The 17,625-nt window shown below is 39.9% G+C and overlaps 1 protein-coding gene across 2 annotated transcripts in view; it reads left to right on the forward strand.

Moving 5' to 3' along the window:
• The first annotated feature begins 664 nt into the window (after positions 1-664).
• The window catches only part of TULP4 (TUB like protein 4), a 156,859-nt gene continuing 139,898 nt past the window's right edge, over positions 665-17,625 (forward strand). The window contains exon 1 of one of the 2 annotated variants that reach the window (XM_032101950.1): positions 665-724. The gene's annotated coding sequence lies outside the window, so the exon portion shown is untranslated. Of the gene's footprint in view, positions 725-756; positions 843-17,625 lie in introns of those variants that run through there. The other variant, XM_032101952.1, reaches the window with a different exon arrangement.

The following is a 17,625-nucleotide window of genomic DNA, read 5'->3' on the forward strand; positions in this document are numbered from 1 at the left end:
TGCACTGAATGTGATACCAGAATACAGCGTCAGCTTGTTTTTACTGAGGCTCCCCCAGGTCTTGTAGTGTTGATACCTGTAGACTCTATCCCGAATTTCCAAGTTTGAAGGATAAAGGCATTCTCTCCCACAAGACCCCCCCTTGACCCGTTACTGTAAGCATTATTTTCTGGGAGCAAAGGTTAGGCTTAGAATGGAACACTGCTCAGCACAGTTAATTTTCACTCGTGCTGTGGCGTTTGGCGTGAGTCAAAATTGCAGGAATACAGCGCTTGTGATTCTTGCAGGGAGGAGTGTGAAGTACGTGATGGGGGTCGATGCCCCAGATATTGGCACCAAGTAACTTTCCTTCTTTCTCAGCCCTGAAGGCAGTAGGGGTAAGCCCGCTCTCAGCGTTTTGTTGTCAAATCACGCCCGCTATTGTGAATTCTGCTTCAGAGGGCGGTCAGGGGCTGGGGGAGCGCAGGAACGTGCTGGCGGCTGTTTCCCCCGTCAGACGGGCTGTTCGCACGCCGCGCTGCGGGGTGTCCCCGCCGTGTCTGCGGCCGTGCCCCGGCCGGGTCCCGCGGGCCGGGTTCGCAGGGCAGCCCCGCACCGCGGCGGGGCCCAGCCCGACCCATCCCGGCGGGCGGCGGGGGCGGAGCCGGGCCGGGGTAGGGCGGTGGTCACGTGGCGGGGTCACGTGGCGGGGGAGCCGGGCCCAGCCGCCGCCGCTTCGGGAGCGGTGAGAGACGGAGCCGGGAGGGCGGGCAGGGAAGGAGGGAGGGAAACAGGGAGCGGGGGGGAGGGAGCTCGCGGGCGCGAGTGGCCGCCGCCCGCTCCGCCGCCGCTGCCGCGCCGAGGTGAGTGCGGGAGGTTGGGCGGGATGGGCCGGGCGCTGTGCGGGGCCACGGGCGGCTCCGGGGCTGTTTTCCTTTTGTTCCGGTGGGCGCCGGCAGCCGGCAGGGCGGTCCCGCTCCCTGGGGGGGGGGGGGTCCCGGTGCGCCGCCGGGACGTGCGCGTCCGCCGTGTGCCGCGAGCCGCGTCCTTCCCGCGGCGGTTCCCCTGCGCCCGGCGAGCACCGGCCGGGGTGAGCCTCGGAATGCGGGCGGGAGGCTGCCTGGAGCCCCCGTCCTTCCCTTACACCTGCGGCTGCGGGCCGTGGGGCGGGGGTGGTACCCGCCCTCCCCCGGAGGTCCGGGAGCGGCCGGGGGGTCCGGGAGCCCCGGGCGGCTGCGGGGAGGGAAGCGCTGGCTTTGGCTCCGGCATCACCTGTGACTCTCCGTGCACCACCCGTAGCGCTGCCATTTGTAAATATTTTTGTCTTTTTCTTGTATTTTTTTTTCCTCCCCCCGCTGCGTTCCCACCGTGCCCCCGCCTTAGCGGGGTGGGGGTGCCCGGGGGGCGCACGGTTCGGAATCGTGCCCCGCGGCGTGGAGAGATTCGCCTAAGGAGCGCAACTCCTTCGCATTCTTTGTGTTGTCTTCTCATCGTGCCTTTCAGTAAGCGTCTGTGTGCGAACGTGTTCGAGCACCTTGGCTTCCTAAAGGTTTCCGAAAAAGTGCAGTAGTCGTTTACCGATTCAGTGCTTAAATTTGACTTAGGCATTAGAACAGACAATTAAAACCAGCTGTATGGGGTGAGATCAAAGGTCCGTCTTGTTTGGATTCCCGTTTCTGCAAGTGGCACATAGCAGATGCTTAGGAAATACCATAACAACAGGGTGAGCGTGCTGTGAATCTTTGGGAAACCAGCCAGGCCTCCAGCAATTTGAGGTTAAGGGATTGCCGGAGTCAAATGTGATGCTTTTGTATTTAAGAGTCCTTTTTTCCCCATGGCTTAGATATACATGTTTTTCAAACAAGAACAAAACAAAGGCCTCTTAATAGAAAATTTTTATCTTAAAAAAAAATATAATAGCACTCATATTATTATCATAGGTAGTTTCATTTTGCCAGGATTAAATTTTCCTGTCCAAGGATTACTGATTCATGAGCAACATCCTGTGTTTTGAATAGGTAAGAGGTATTTGCAATGGGTATTTTCTGCACCTATGAAAACTGTAAATAAAAAAAAAAAGTTTCTTAATATTTGTTTTTACAAATTGTTTGCAAAATTTAAGTCTTAAAGTAACTGTTTAATAAAATGAAGTATAGTAAGAACTGTGTCAAAATAGCACGAGTTTTACTGTAATACAATATTGACAGCTTTAGAGATGATTATATGAATCACTAGTATTTAACTGTGTATACTTAAGCTTTAAGACTTAAATTGTTGTCTCATTGCATCAAGATTTCTGGTAAAATTATTTTGAGGATACCATCACAGATTTTTCCATAATAGCAAAATCGTGGTGATCCCTGGGGATGCTAGCTATCAACTTGATCCTGTAATCTTAATTCAAGAAATAGGTTCATGCCAGTAATTCCTAACCTGATTGCTCTTATAAGGAACATTTGCACGAGTGGGCCTCATTTTTCACAGGCAGTGTGAATGTCAGGCAAAGTAGAGCTATTTCAAAAAACTGCATATTCCCCCACGCCCCCAATGGAATTTTGTAAGAAGGTCATTAGCAGTTTCTTGGGGGCTGAAAGGAGGTAGTGGGTTGATAGTGTATATAGATAGCTATTTATAAGATTAAAAATAGCTTAGAAAGCTGACAACTATAACTGTTATGAATGATTTTCATAGAAAGACAAATGTTTTTTGTACATTGCATCACTGCTTCTAACAACAGCCTGGAATCCTTACCTAGTCAACAGATGTTTATTGTAAAACCCTTAACACATTTCATTATTCTATGAAAACCCTACTCATGTTGAACTATACTGATCTCATGATGGACAGTTTAAAATATTCCATGCATTTCCTTCAATAAGGCAATGAATAGATTTAAATGGTTCTATTGTCAGCTTGCACCAAGAAAGCTGTTGTAGTGCAGCTGATTCATTTTTATCACAAAAATTTGATTGATTCAGCTGAACTTTCAAATAAAATCGGTTTTGTTTATGGCTAACCTCTAGAAAAAGTTGTACTTGTTTTATGTAATTATTAAGCATACTTACAATACACAGTTTTTAGCCGTGATTTTCATTAGAAGGTCTCAAAGCACCTTGCAAAAGAATTCAGTGTAATTATTCTCTTAGGGTAATTATTATCATGTTATCTAGTGCTCATAAAGAGATCATTGTCTGCCTGTGATCGCTATAAGAAGCTCTAATAATAAAATCAGACTTTTTGATTTAATTCTTTTTTTACAATAAATCCCTGACAAACTCACATTTCTGTTCCTGTTGTAGCATTTTTATTTCATTTAATGATGACTGAGGTAATTTCATACCATACCTTCCATGCCAGTGTTGGAAGCTAAGCCTATGCTTTATGGAGAGCAGACTTCTCTTCCTAGTGTCAGAAGACACCTCGCTGAAGGCTTACCTAAATTCATTGATGAGTTAGAAAATTATTCAGGACAGTTCCTGTTAAGGTGATCCAAGTACTAATGGTGCACGTCTCTAGTTCAGTTACCATGGAGCTTGACTGCTCAGAGAGTTTGTCCATATGCCTCTTGATATCGATCAGGGTAAAAAAAAGTGTGTGTGAATGAGCGAGCTACATGGCCAGCATCCTCATATCTTAGGTGTTTTCCTTCATCTCTACTATGGTAGAGCTGGTAGAAATGGTACAGAATGTTTCATTTTTTGAGTCACCATCAGTGTCTCATTTTTGTAGTGCATCTGGTAGCAGAACAACTTCTAATGCTAGGGATGTGAAGTACACGTCTTTAAGTTGTTTTCCAGCTATCTCTATCAGTTGGGGTGTGCAGTTGATTATTATTAATTATATTATTGGTGCATTTTCATAGTTACGTAGGACTTGAGGTCTTGTGCTGGGTTGATAGTTGGCAGAATAGAACAAAAAGTTGGTGGTTTTTTTTAAGTTGAAGATAAAGATATATTAAATCATTGTCATTTAGGGATAAAATACAAGTTAGAAAATGTATGATAGGTTTGATAATGGAAGGATTATAATTTGAGAACTGTATAGTGTACTATATGCTAAATAATATGGAAACTGTATTCCTAGGGAGTGTAATGGTATGAAGAAATACATGCTTGTATAACTTAGATCTAAGTTGTAAACCTTTTATTAAAGGGAACGAAGGCTTAGCTACTGTAATGAAATGTTTGTCAGAAGTTGGGCAGGTGTGGTCGGTGATTTCAGTTGGCTCTCTGTGGAAACAATGCCTTCTTGGCAGACTTGCATCTAGATTTCACTTAGATCGATGTGATTTCAGATTATTTGGAAAAAGGTCCAAGAGGAAATGTTTTGATAAGTCCAGTTTCAAGAAACTGCCTATTGCTGTGCTCATTGCTTTTGTGTGACTCTTGTTTTGATCCATGCTTTTATTATTTGATCCATTGTTTCTCTATTGTGTAATTTTTAACTAATGCCTTTGTTTACATCATTTTACAGTACTTAAAACTTTAGTATCTTTTAAATGGTCCACAATAATAGCTTTCACTTTGTGCTCACACCCGTGAAAAGCGTTAGCATTACTCTGCTGTGTGCCATATCCTTGATAGCTGTGATATATCAAAGCTGGTCTGGAGAACCTCCCACTGGAAAGCTGGGCTGTTTGTGTGCTGTGGAGGTCCTTTGTTGCCTCCTGCATAGTTTGAGAGCTAACAGACCCAGCTAGTCATACACTTTCCTGGTGCCCTGCATTTGAACAGTCTCAAGCATCCTTGTGTAGTGCAAAATACTCATTGCAAAACATTAGCTTGAAGATTGACTCTCCCATTAGAGTATAAAGATCCAGCATTTCTCCATACTCACATCAATCCATCCTATCAGTTCTTCCTCTGCTTTGTATGTGCTATGGAATAGGTTCCTCTCCTTTAAAGACACTCTCTTCATGTAATACTTGTTGAAGCAGATAAATAACAGCTAAACTGTTTTCTAAATAAAATCGTCGTATATCTCGTTTCACTAGTTTGAACAGTAATTGCGGTGTAAAATTTCAAAGATGGTCAAATCCATTCACATAGCCATTTAAAGAGAATTAGTGCAAATACTTTACCAGGCACCACTTAAGCAGATAAAAAAACGTAAAAAAGAGCCATAAATGTTGGACACAATATGCAAGAAAAGAATGTTTCTGCATGAATAGCAAGAATATGATAGAAGAGCAGTGTTTTTGAAGATAAGTAGCAAATAAAGTTATTGGGAAAAGCAAAGGTTGACTGCCTGCTGTGATTGTGATGGATCACAGTCCACAGGAGACTCTTTAGTTGGAGAAAGACCATAACTAACAAAATTCTTAAGTGAGGGAGAAAGCGCTCTCACTTCTGTTCTCTTTTGGATGCAGTATCTAGTACAGTGGAAACCCTGGTCTTTTGGGCATCCAAGCATTAGTAGCAATGTTATTGCTGCCTCTGCTTCATAAAGAATGGATCTCTCTATTCTAATGGAATGGTGGGATGACTTTTATGAAGTCCTTTCAGTTGTAAATAACTAAAAAATGAAACACAACCCTAGATATCTACCTGTCTAAAATCTGATTAAAATACACAGAAGGTAGATTGACTAACACAAATGCTGTCTTGCAGATCATAGAGGGTATGGATAATAGTTACTGTTGCATAAAAATAGAGAAAACATTACTCATAAAGCTATTTTAAGTGTTAAGCAAAACTTTTAAGGGGGAGTGAATTCAGCTAAGGGAGAAGGAGGAAGAGTTATATATTTGTGGTGTCTTCCCCAGCTCTCACGAGTCATGTAAGTATATTAAGAACTGTTACTATATAAATATCTTGGCTGCCATACAAGTGCCCTACATAGTGTGTGGAAATGAGGGACTTGAACAGTGTAGGTGTTGAACCAGCTTTAGATATTGTACCTTCCTTTTTCCTAGGCATAAAAATATGGACCTATGAATGGCATATCAGCTCAGACCAGAGGTGTTTCTAGATCAGTGTCTTGTTTTTAACAGTGAATGATAGCAGATGCCCAGGGCAGAGTATGATAGGATATGCAAATAGCTGAGGGTCTGAAGGGAAGTTCACCGAGTTCTAGCAGGGTGCAGGTTAGGGGTCTCTGGGAAAATGGTATTTAATCATTTGGGTTTTAATAATTGTGAATTTATGCTGTCTTTTTTTTGAACCCTTGACAGCTTTAGCATCTGCAGCACCCTGTGACACAAGAATGACAGTTTAACATGTCCGCTTTCCGTTTGTCTGTTGCCAGCTTAAGAATTACAATCCTCCACTTCTTTAATTTGCTTGATGTAAAACCCTGTTATTTTTAGTTTGTAAAATTTGATAAGAAACTTCTGTGGAACACATATGGAATGTCAGGCCTGGTATGCAAACTCTTGTTTACGGAGAAATATAAAGAAAGGACTCTTCATAAAAGTTCTTTTCACTTTCAGTGAAGTCCAGTTTATATGCATTGCATTTATCTTAACATGGAACCTGAGAAATGCTTGTAGTGAGTTTTGCTCTTAGCAATGTATCTTTTTGTAAAGACTGTGGTGTTCATATCTACCGTATGTGAATTCTGTCTGTAGAGACATTGTGAGCATAAAAAGCTGGCCTGTGGAAAGTAATTGCCAAGTTTATAAGACTGAAGGAGGTTTTGCTTGAGGTTTTAGTGTGAGCTTTCTGTAGTTGCACAGCAGAAGACGAGTCAGTATTTTACCCGTATTTGTCACATTAGTCATTAAAAAGAAAAAGTAAGACATTCCTGAATAATTTGGGAACAGAGCAGTATGTAAATGAAATGGCTCTTTCCTATGGTCAGTACAGGAACTTTAACTTAATCTGTAAAGAAATAATGATATAAATCAAATGGGTTCGATTTGCATTTCTGGACTTGGATTGTGCTGGAGTCTGTTGAGGACTTTTCCAGTTTGGTGAGGACTTACCCCTGGTTTGGATTTCTGCTTCCTTCTCTTATCTGGTAGGGTTTGTTAGCAGATCTTTAATGATGTTTGATGTTTAAGGTGAAAGATGCTTTCTAGCACATGTATATGTATTTATGTTTTTTAATTTGTTAGATCAGAAAATAGGGCTACAGCTTCCATTATCCAGTAACTGTTTATGAATTCTATTGGCTAAAGCAATTAAAGTGTTTGAATTCTAGGAGAGATTTAAATAAATGCATTTGAATTTTATAATGACATGGGAAGGAGCTATGCAGTGAAAATCTGCTAACTTGCATGAATGATCAAGGGATAAAATGAAACCAGCTCATGTTACAGGTATGCAGTTTGGAACCATTTGCTGTTTTTTTCCAAAGTGGAGATGAAGATATAAAAAAGATTTTAAAAAGATTAGAGCAGTGGGGGAAGGGACATAGTTCTTCTAAAGATACCTATACAAAGTCTTATTGGGAATTGTAACAGAGCACTATGAGCAAGAATTAGTCTGTTTCTCTACACAACAAAAACTTTGATTCAGCAACAGGCTTCCATTAAAAGCAAATACAAATCATAGGATTAAGTTCTCTTTCTCTGAGTTACTGACCTTTTAGAGGTGGATTCCTTCCAGATTTTGCCAGCTCACCAAGGAGACATTCTCTCTTTTTTTTCACCAGTAGAATAACCCTGTGGAACATGTATTAAATCCAATATAAATTATTTCCCAGTGTTGCAAAGAGAATTTTTGAATTTGAAAGTCTGTTCACTGGATGTGTAATAAGATTGAGGAAAGTATACTATATAAAAAGAGTAATTTGAGCTCAGTACTAGTGCTAGGAGTATGCCTGTACAGTATTAGTCCCTCCTTCCAGAGGCATCAGGGACTCATGCTGGGTAAATACAGTGGCAGTATCTCCTAAAAACCACTTCAGCCTGCATGCTGCAAGTCTGATTAGCAAGGTGCTGGTCCACTCTTCTACAGAGGAAATGAACCTGGAGAGAAGACATAAGTGAAACGGAGCCAAGATGAGGTGACAGACACATTTCATCCACATAATATCACAAGAACTGTGTATTAGATACTTTGTAATAGCAAACTGCTGACTGTGTCTTTTAAGGAAACATTCTGTCAAAAAATACATATATCCGATGGTTAAATAACCAATACCTGGGTGACAGAGAGATGATGGAGGCACAGGAACAGGGGTGATGTGAAGCACTATGAGTTTAATAACCACATTGACTCCTACAGGTAGGATTCATGATGACTCTTTTAAGGAAGGATTTTAGAGTCTGGCTGCTGTGGCTTTTGCATGGTATCTTTTAAGTCCTAATAAGGAGTTACAGAGTTACAGCATTTGTTTCCTTAATTGTTATGAATTAGAAGTCAATAACAGAAACCTTTCCCACAAACTAGTACTTACTTTTATTAATAAAGGAGTAATTTGGAAATTGCTTTTTCTTCCAAGGATTTAAATGAAAGACCACTGAATAGAGAGTGATGTTGTAGCTTGGGAGTTGAGGAAGATGATGTATAGAAAATTCTTATAATACAGTTTAATTTTCAGTACTGTATTGGTTAGTTTTGCAGTTATTATTAATACAGAAAACAGATGACCGGAATGGTGGTTGTTCTGGGCTAAAAGTGACCACTAATGCTGCAAGATCTCATAAAAGATAATCTCCTGTTTCCATGAGATGCATCCGTAAACTCTTTTGTCTCTGTCATAGGAAGTTTATGTTCCAAAGGTCGGATAGTTGTCTTGCCCTTCTCCCTTTGGAGTTTGCTTTAAATATTTCTGGTGGCTTGGAGAGAAAATATTTGTGATTTGATTGTCTGGTGCTGTGGTGTCAGAACAAGCTCTTGCAGTTTTAAAATAGTATTGCTTGTTAAAGCTCCAGAAATACTAGGAAAACATTGTTCCCTGCTTTGGATTTGAATTTGTGTCCATCTTTATCATCCAAGGATGTAGAGAGAAACCAAGAAGTAGCCAGCATTTGTTTAATGAAAATTCTCCTAAAACAATCAAATGGCCTTTGCATAGGAAATGATAATACAATTTTTGTAGTCCCTTCAGGAGAATATCTGCTACTAGTTGTCCATTTTTTATTAAGAAAGATATAATGGCACAGATACGTTATGAGGATTTGGATCATACTGATTTGCCTCCAGCGGCGTTGTCACAGCTTTGACAAATATCATCATGCCTGATGACTGAGTGTCCATAGTGATGTGCAATTGTCTGTTTTCACTTACATTTACTTCTGCTTTGTTTTGTTGGTGTGGAGACTTAAGATCTCATGGCCTTCTGAGCCTAACACTACCTCAAGCTGTGGAATAACTTTTCTGCCTTGGAGTATTTGAAGAGGTTTGGGTTTTGCCTTCTACGGTGACAAGACTAGTGTGGAAGGACTGAATGGAAGATTCTTAAGTGCTGACATTGCTCAGTTTTGTTTCTGTTTTGATTGTCCCTAATGACATTTTTGAGTGCACCCATCCATGTGTGGGGTGATAACACTTGATGAGAATAGGCCCGAGGTGATGCAGGTTTAATGGAGAAAGCCTTGGAGAACCTACTAAGGAGTACATGAGTTCCTTCAGTTTGTGCTCTTGATTAGGCTGGGGGCTTGGGGTATGTGTGGTGTACTTTTTGTGTGTGTTTTCATTTGCTTGTTTGTTTGTTACGTTTTTGATTTCAAATTATTTTTCAATGTTTAGGACAGTTTCTTCCAGTCTTTCTGGTTAAGAGTTAGGACTGCATTTCCTGGATGTTGATATTGTTACTGTCTTTGCCTTCATTGAAATTTACAATTTTGCAGTTTTGTGGAATGCCAGGCAAGAGACTGCATTTTGTTATTGCTTCCTCATTTCCTCTACATCTTTATAGCAAATGTGATCAGGAGAGAAATCTTGGGGGTTTCTTTTGTTTAGTTTTAAAGCACCTCATTCTGTTAGCTGATCTAAAAACCTACCTGGAAAATTACTCCAGTTTAAAAATAAATAACAATTGCATGCAGGCATACTTGGTTGCACAGCAAGATTTATTTTTAGAGAAGGTTTCTGCCCTGTTTTTACTTCATTTTAGATTCAGAGTTTCACCTTCATTTGAGACATCCTAAGGAATTTTGGCTTCTTTTCCAGTCCTTCATGATAGATAAATGCATGCATCCTCTGGATCAGATTTCAGAATTGTTTTTGTAAGGGAAGCCATACTCATCTTCAGATAACCTCAGGTATTCCAGTAATTCCTAGTGTATTTGAAGTTCTGCCTCAGCTTGCTTGGTGTTTACTCTAGTGGGTCTTGTGGTTGGAAAGGTGAAGTAAGTTGTAGGAGGCTGCTGCTATGTGAGTACAAAAACTTAAAAAGCAATTGCAACCTCATGCAAATGGGTGTTCTGATGAAATGATGATTTAGGAAAAAACAAAGCCAACCTATGTCAGTCTAAAGTAACACCTAAATTTTGATTTCCTTTTTTTTTTTTGTGTGCGCTGGCTGATGATTACAGCAGCAGACTAGGAGACAGAACTCCTGTATGTCTCTCTCAATTCTACCATAAGCTTCTGTATTGCCCTGAAGTGCTTAAATTGTCTTTTACTTAGCAGTAGAATGGGAATAATGCTATTTTACTACTTTTCTTAGATTCACTGACACTAGCAGAGCAGTCCTAGGACACTGGATAAAGGGTTCAAAATATCAGGGTCGTGTTAAAAGAAATGGTGTAGTTGGAATTGAACCAAATGTTCACTCAACTAAAGATGACTAGATTAGGTACACCTTAAACTAAAAATGTTGCAGAAAGAGATGGGTGTTAAATGGGACAGGTGAAACTATAAATACTGTTATGCAATTCCTTATTTCGTGGTGTTCTTGTTGATTCTTCAGACTGTGAACTCTTGGCTTGTCACTTAATGTCTGTAAACCGCCAGACACAGCAATGCTGCTGAAGTTACAATACTTCAAAATATTATTAATAATGGCAAAAGTGCATGGGTGGATGAGGTACCCATGTATGGCATGTATTTGAACATATCCACTAAAGCATGCTTTATTGAAAAATTCCTCCACATGTTTGTAGCAGATAGTGAATCACAGGAAGGGTCCACAGCATTGCTTCGAGTACTCTGTGTTGGGAGTGTTGGGAGTTTTGGGAGTTAGCAATGACAAGTCTATATCACTCATTCATTGGTAAGGGTGTAGTTGTGAGCAGAGGTTAGTGCATTTTATTTTCCCCTGTGTAATAGAAAATATATCTGTAGAGTATTCAGCTTTATTCATGGAGACACTTTTTGGCTGCAGATATTTATGTAAGATTGTGGGAGTTTTCATTTTCACAGTCCTTTAGCAATGTTTGTATTTACTCAAGCAGTACAAATAAAGCAGAGGTGCTCTTTTGTTGGAAAGTCTTAGCCTACCTGTTTGGGATTGTTTCCGGAGAACAGACTACTAATTCCTGTTACAATTTTCTTTAATACCTAACTCAGCTATTATGCCCAGATTTATTTTTGGACAGTCTATTATACAATATGTAAAATATAATGTATCAATGTCAATGTTAAGATGAAAATGAAACATCAGTGTTACGTAGTCTGAAGTTCCGCACAGCACTGTCCTTGGATTATATGAGAAGATGAGTGCTTACATTAAACTAGTGTTCTTTTCAGAGGAAGTAAGACATAAATTCACAATACATGTATGAAGCTTGCTATCACACATAGTCAACTGTTAATAGGCCAGCTATATAGGATATAGGTAGAGACCTTATGAAGAAGAGAATTGTACTCCGGGCAAATACAAAATTCCTCCGGTCACAGAGAGGAGTAAAAAAAGTCAAGAAGGTCCTTGTTTTGTGGCTTATGGGTGTTTTGGTGCAAATGTTTATTCAGAAATTCAGTGGAAGAAATGAAACATGCCATGAAAAATGCAATGAACAAAATCGCATTCTTTGGTGATAATTTTCTCTGCTATGTTTCTTAAGTTGTGGTGCGAAGCTTCCTGTGTGTCTCACCTTGAGCTGCTTGTCGCCTCTCTTTGTAATATGTCTTGTTCACCTACCTTTTTTTTCTTTCTTTTTTTTGAGGGACTTTGTCTTTGCAGGTTTACTTGTCTTCTTTGAGTAGCTGAGTAAATTCAGGGATCTCTCAGGGATTTAAATTCATCAAAAGATGATTGCACTGTCATGTTTTTCCTTTTCCCCTCTGCATTTTTGAATTTTTCTTTCAGGACAGGCTCCTGTGGCTATGTGAATGATACTGTGCACAGATCCTCAAAGTGAGACTGTTAAGGTTTTGTCTCTCTTGACTGTGATGTTTGTTAGGTGGCCTGTACCATAGTACTCAGGTCTTCTCTTTCAAGTTTTTCTTGCAGGATATTTCAAAGCTGTCTGTTTTAAAGTAGAATAAGCGATAACAGGGAGGGAAAAGTTGAGGGAGATGCTGGATACCGTACCAAATAAAACTCAAAGATAGCTTGTTTGGCAGCATTAGGCTCTCTAATGCACTTTGCAGCACGCTTGCTGTGAGCTGACAGCCAGAGATCTTTGTTCACTGTTTCAGAAAATTTCAGGCCCAGAATTCTGGCCAAAACAGTATTTAGACAAAAAATGGTGTACAGGTACTGCTCTGAAAGCCATAGTGTCCCTTCTTATGTTGAGGTTTTCAGACTCACCATAGAGATGTCCCATACTCTTTACTATTTGAAGGATCAAAGGCTTAATAAACATGACACTTCAAACTGGATTATTTGGTCTAGCACCCGTTCACATGAAGTATCTTCTGCAAAATTTTTCTGGTGTTTGGAAACTAAGTGGACCAATTGTCCTCAGTTTTGTTTAGTCTGTGGGGTTTTTTGTTTGTTTGTTTGGTTTTTGTCCCACTCTAGATTCAAAATCTTTACTGATTATAAACAAGACATTCTCTCATGCTGGTGATAAGTCTAAATCTGCCTTGGGACAGTTGCCTCTTTCTTAGCATGATGTCAGTGGAAAGCCTGAAAATGCTGCCACACAGCAGCTAGGAAGGCACTGTTTATTGTCAGTGGCTTGTTAGATCCTTTGTATCATAGAAGTGGGTTGTGTGTAGCATAGTTGTGACGTCCTCCAGTCAAATGCCCTGACTCTTTCTGGTGATACCCACAATCAGCAGGGTATCATAGTGTGTTCATAGCTTGAGAATGTAAAGTCGTATATTGCTGAACCTAGGCCTTGATCATCTGGAAGGATTGCTTCCTGCTTTCTACTGCTGTGTTTTTTGTTGCATGTTTGTGTCATGCAGAAATGAAAATGAAACAAAGATACACAAGTTTTGGGATGAGGCAGATGTATTGGTTGTCAAAGAGGTATTTTTGTGTGTCCTATCCTGTTCCCCCAGCCCTGTTTTGTGGTTACAGTAGTAGCCAAAAATATGTCTGGAAAGAATCCAGCATGAGGATAACACTCTTCTCTCAGGAGTTTGCAATCTGTATAATTTTTTAAGGCAAACACCTATTATATATTTCTCTCAGTTGGGTCTTTAAGAGAATAATATGAAGGGAATCACTACCCTCCTAAATTTTTCTTCAGCATTTTCCTCTCTTTTGCTTAAGTGCTGATTGTACATTGTTTTTTAAATAAAACAGTCCTATCTCACTATGTGGACTTAGTGTCTAATTTATGGAGACAGGATTGTCTTGCATAGTGGATTTTATGAACATGTGATTTCTCATGTCAAACAATGTAGCATTTCATTAGCATGCTAATAAAAAATGCATCAGTAACTTTGTTTTTGTTTAGTTTGGGTTTGGGGTTTTTTTTGTTTGTTTTTTTTTTTTTTTTTTGAGTGTAAAGGTGTCTTACAAACATTATTACTAGTCTGAAGGACACAGATTCTCCCACTTCCCTTCCCCGCCAAACCCTGTATCCCTACAAAGCTAATTAAACATCCCCTGTACTGGATGGCCGATGATGCTGTTAATATGTGTGTACAGACTCTTGGCCTATTTACTCAGTCCAGGTGCTTGATACCGTGCCTGAAGTCTGATTTGGGCCTTTTGGCCAAGAACTTTAGTATCATGGCTTCAAAATAAAACTGCATGACTTCCACATGTTAATCTAGTGCTCATTTTTTTGCCTTATGAGCCACCTGCCTCTTTTCGATATGGCCTTAATTCATCCCATTTTCCTGCAAGGAAACTTGCTCCTTGTGTCTTTGCTTTCCACTTGGAGGGATTCCCTCCAGCTCTGCCATCAGCTGCATGACAGGGATAATGCTTGTCATGACCTGATGTCTCAGCTGGAAGGGAGCAGATCAGTCACTGGTCAGGTTGGAGCCAGCTTCTAAAGATTGACTCACTGCTGCCATATGACACTGCAACAGTTTGGCAAATAACCATTGCAATTTTTCTTGTCGTGTGCATATGTAGGTGGCCTTGAATGAGGGGAAGAAGAAATACACATCTCTGCATAGCACCTGTTACAGACTGGATATATGCATTGTTTGTGCCATATTCATCCATCTGAAATCTTGTGGATGTTGAGATTGGAATTATGAAGACTCTATTTTTTCCTGAAGCTTTGAATCAGTAAAACTAATACATCCAGAGGGATCTTTTTTTGTCTGTAAAGCAGACAAAATGTGTTGAAGTCTGGCTTTGTCCTTTTAATGTCTTCTCCTGCTGTACCTGGTAGAGACTATCACAGGTCTACTGCTGAATGATTAGAAGAGAATGTGTGCCTGTACCTCATGCAATTCACTTTAGAACTTGGCTTTTTAGCTTGATTTATCTTCATTATTAGCTTTTAAACTGAGATTTGGGACCTTTTTGTGTTGTGATGGAAGTGCAGACATGGGTCTGTAATGGAAGAGGAGCCTATGGCAGTACCATTGCCAAGTCTTTTTTTACTATGCTGTGTTAGAGAACATCTACAGGGTGGCTAAAAATGGATATAAAAAGATACTATTTTTAAGTAGGACTTTTTGTCTTAGTCTATTGTAGTAAATTTAGCCTTTCATAAAAGTTGTCAAATTGAAATAAAATAGCTTTAATAATAAAGAATGTGAGTATGTATTGCTTAAATGTTTTTGCTGAGATTTTAAAAGTACATCAGATCACTAAAATGAGGGAAATTGCTGGGTAAATAACTGGGTTTAGTTTGCTGAAGGAGCAGATCAGCTTGCAACAGATTTTCTTCAGTAGTCATAGAGGAAAATTTGTGTTTATTTCAGTATAGTTTATGTCCGGTTTTATTTCAAAGAGAAACTGAAAAGGATTGCTTTCTTCTTAGAAAATGTAAAAAACCAGAAATTTGATATTGAGATCAGCGATTTCTACTGATGTAGTGATGCAGCATCTAGAAAGTCACCTCAGTTCATAAGCTAAAGATAATTCTTCCTTTTATTTAAAACAAATTAATTTTCAATGAAAAACATGATTAATATGAATCCAAAACATCTAGTGTGTAGTTTTATCAGTAACATTCTCTAAATCTTGTAAACCTTGGGTTTCTGTAAGTGGAATTCTAGTTTCCTTTGAAGGTAGCTTGATACCATTGTGAGTTTGGAGGATAATCCTAAAATGCAATCTTTTAAAATATTGCTTTTTTGGGGGGATTTTTTTGTTATCCCCAACAATGTTGGGGATTAGACAGACATGAGATTTTGGGCTGTTGTCAGCCTTGTTCTAGGCTGGGTCTTATAACACTTCAGAGTACTTGTGTACTTGCAGTGTTATGTATGCATATATTGTGTGTCAGTGGGACATATACGGCAGTTTGGAGAACATTGTTCCAGAAAGGAGGACCATTTAACCATTCTTTTTTTGAATGCAAAATTCAAAATGTCTAGAAATGGACAGAAATGCTTTGAAGCAAGATAGAAATAGACTGGAAAACATCAGATGAGCTACACTCAGGAGTGATGGGATTCTACCACAGACTGGAACCCAGTCACATTAAATTCTGCCTTCTTATTTCAATGCTATCTTTCCCTTCAGTATTAGGAAGGTTGCTCCAGCTCTGTCCCATGGGGGAAGTTCCATGGTATAGCTGAGCTGACCTAACATTTTTCTGTTTCTGAAAGGTCTTCCTGCACCTCAGTCTTGTGCCTGCTCCTTTTCTGCAGTTCCAGCACTCATCTGACCTGTCAGTGATTTAATCCAAATCCCTAAAGACACAGAATATTTCTCACTTTTTTTAATGTTTATTTTGTGGTGTATTAAAGAATTGAGTCCACCCAAGGAGATGTCAGACAGGCACCTGGCCGTGAAAACAGAGATGAGGGCCAACTGGATCTAGGAAGGGAAATTGGAGTGGGTCGCTGAGGTGGCAGAGATTAAGAAGTCTTTCTATGGCATAGGCTGCTTTGAACAGTTTGCGTGTCTTGCAGGCCTTTAGGAAGGAATTGTACTTTCCTATCTGCCAAGGTTGCTAAAAAGACACGGTAGTCTGTGCGTTCAAGGCATCATAGGGTGTGAGAGATTTTACAGAAGCAATCCTGCCTTACTGTATATGAAATGTACTACTACTTTGGCCACAAAACTTTATTTCTCAAGGGACAAGATGTCATAAAGCTGTTGGATTGCCATTGGTAGTGGTGACTCTGCCAGTCCTGTACCGGCTCTTCTGTTGAAGATGGATGAAGCTCTCTTAGTAATTTTGTGGTAAGACCGGGGGGGTTTCTGAGTCATTGAAGGTTGCTGTGAGAAACCCAGTAGTGTTTCCATAGGGCACAGCAATGTAATTATAGAAGCTTCATTGAAAATTGGTGAGGTGTCAGTTATTTGTAGCTCTGCTTCAGAGCAAGAGAAACAATAAATGTTGAGCAGAGTGGATGACCTGCATGTATCCCGATTTTCTTTGCATCTGCATGTGGCCTTCCAGGAGATGGGCTTGGGTTTGCTTTTAGTCTGTTGGAGCTCCTGCTGATCTGGGTACTGTTCTGAGAAGCAGCAATAAAGGACATTCCCTATCAACCCAGAGCAGTTGCTTTGTACTTTGGCTTTTGGCTCTTGCAAGGAGAGCAACAGATCCAGGGATCACAGAACACACTGCATGTAGTAATGTTATTAAACAGTAAATGCCTTGCTATGCTCTGCTTAAAAATTTTGATAAAATGTTAAAGCATTGAGAGAGAATAATCCTACAACATCTGTAAGGCTCTACATAAGAAATACTGTTTTATTGTAGAACATCCCAGCATATGTGCTCCCCATCCCGGTGGGAGACTGACTGCCTGGCAGAAGATAGTCTGTAATCAGATCCCTGCAGCTCTGCATTGCTCTAGTGTGTCTATTTAGAATCTAGCTTCATTTTATGGTTCATATTGCTTTCTGTGAGATGGATTTCTTCATCTGAAATGAAAATTGGTAAACATGCAAGTGCAAAATAAAGCTTGTGAGTTAGATTTATAAAAAGCTGTGTTACTGGTTTCAGTCAGCTGAAATATCAATTTAACTATTTTTTTGGATGTGAGCTTTAACTTCTCAAGCTTTAATCAACATAACATAACTTTCCAGCGTGGTTTCCTAACACTGGTTACAAGACTTCAGAAAGTATTTAACTACAGTTAGTATCTGAAGCAAAATCGTGTGGATTGGAAATGATGTTATTTTATTGACATTTTGCTCTTAAAGGGGGGGGGAAACATCCATGAAATTTGTTAATACTGTCTCCTACCTACTTACCCAATAGAAATAAAAAATTATATGCAAGATAATTAAACAGACCAGATAGGCTTTGCAGGTAATTTATAGATG

Source organism: Corvus moneduloides, chromosome 3 (assembly GCF_009650955.1).
Source record: "Corvus moneduloides isolate bCorMon1 chromosome 3, bCorMon1.pri, whole genome shotgun sequence".
Taxonomy (NCBI): Eukaryota; Metazoa; Chordata; class Aves; order Passeriformes; family Corvidae; genus Corvus; species Corvus moneduloides.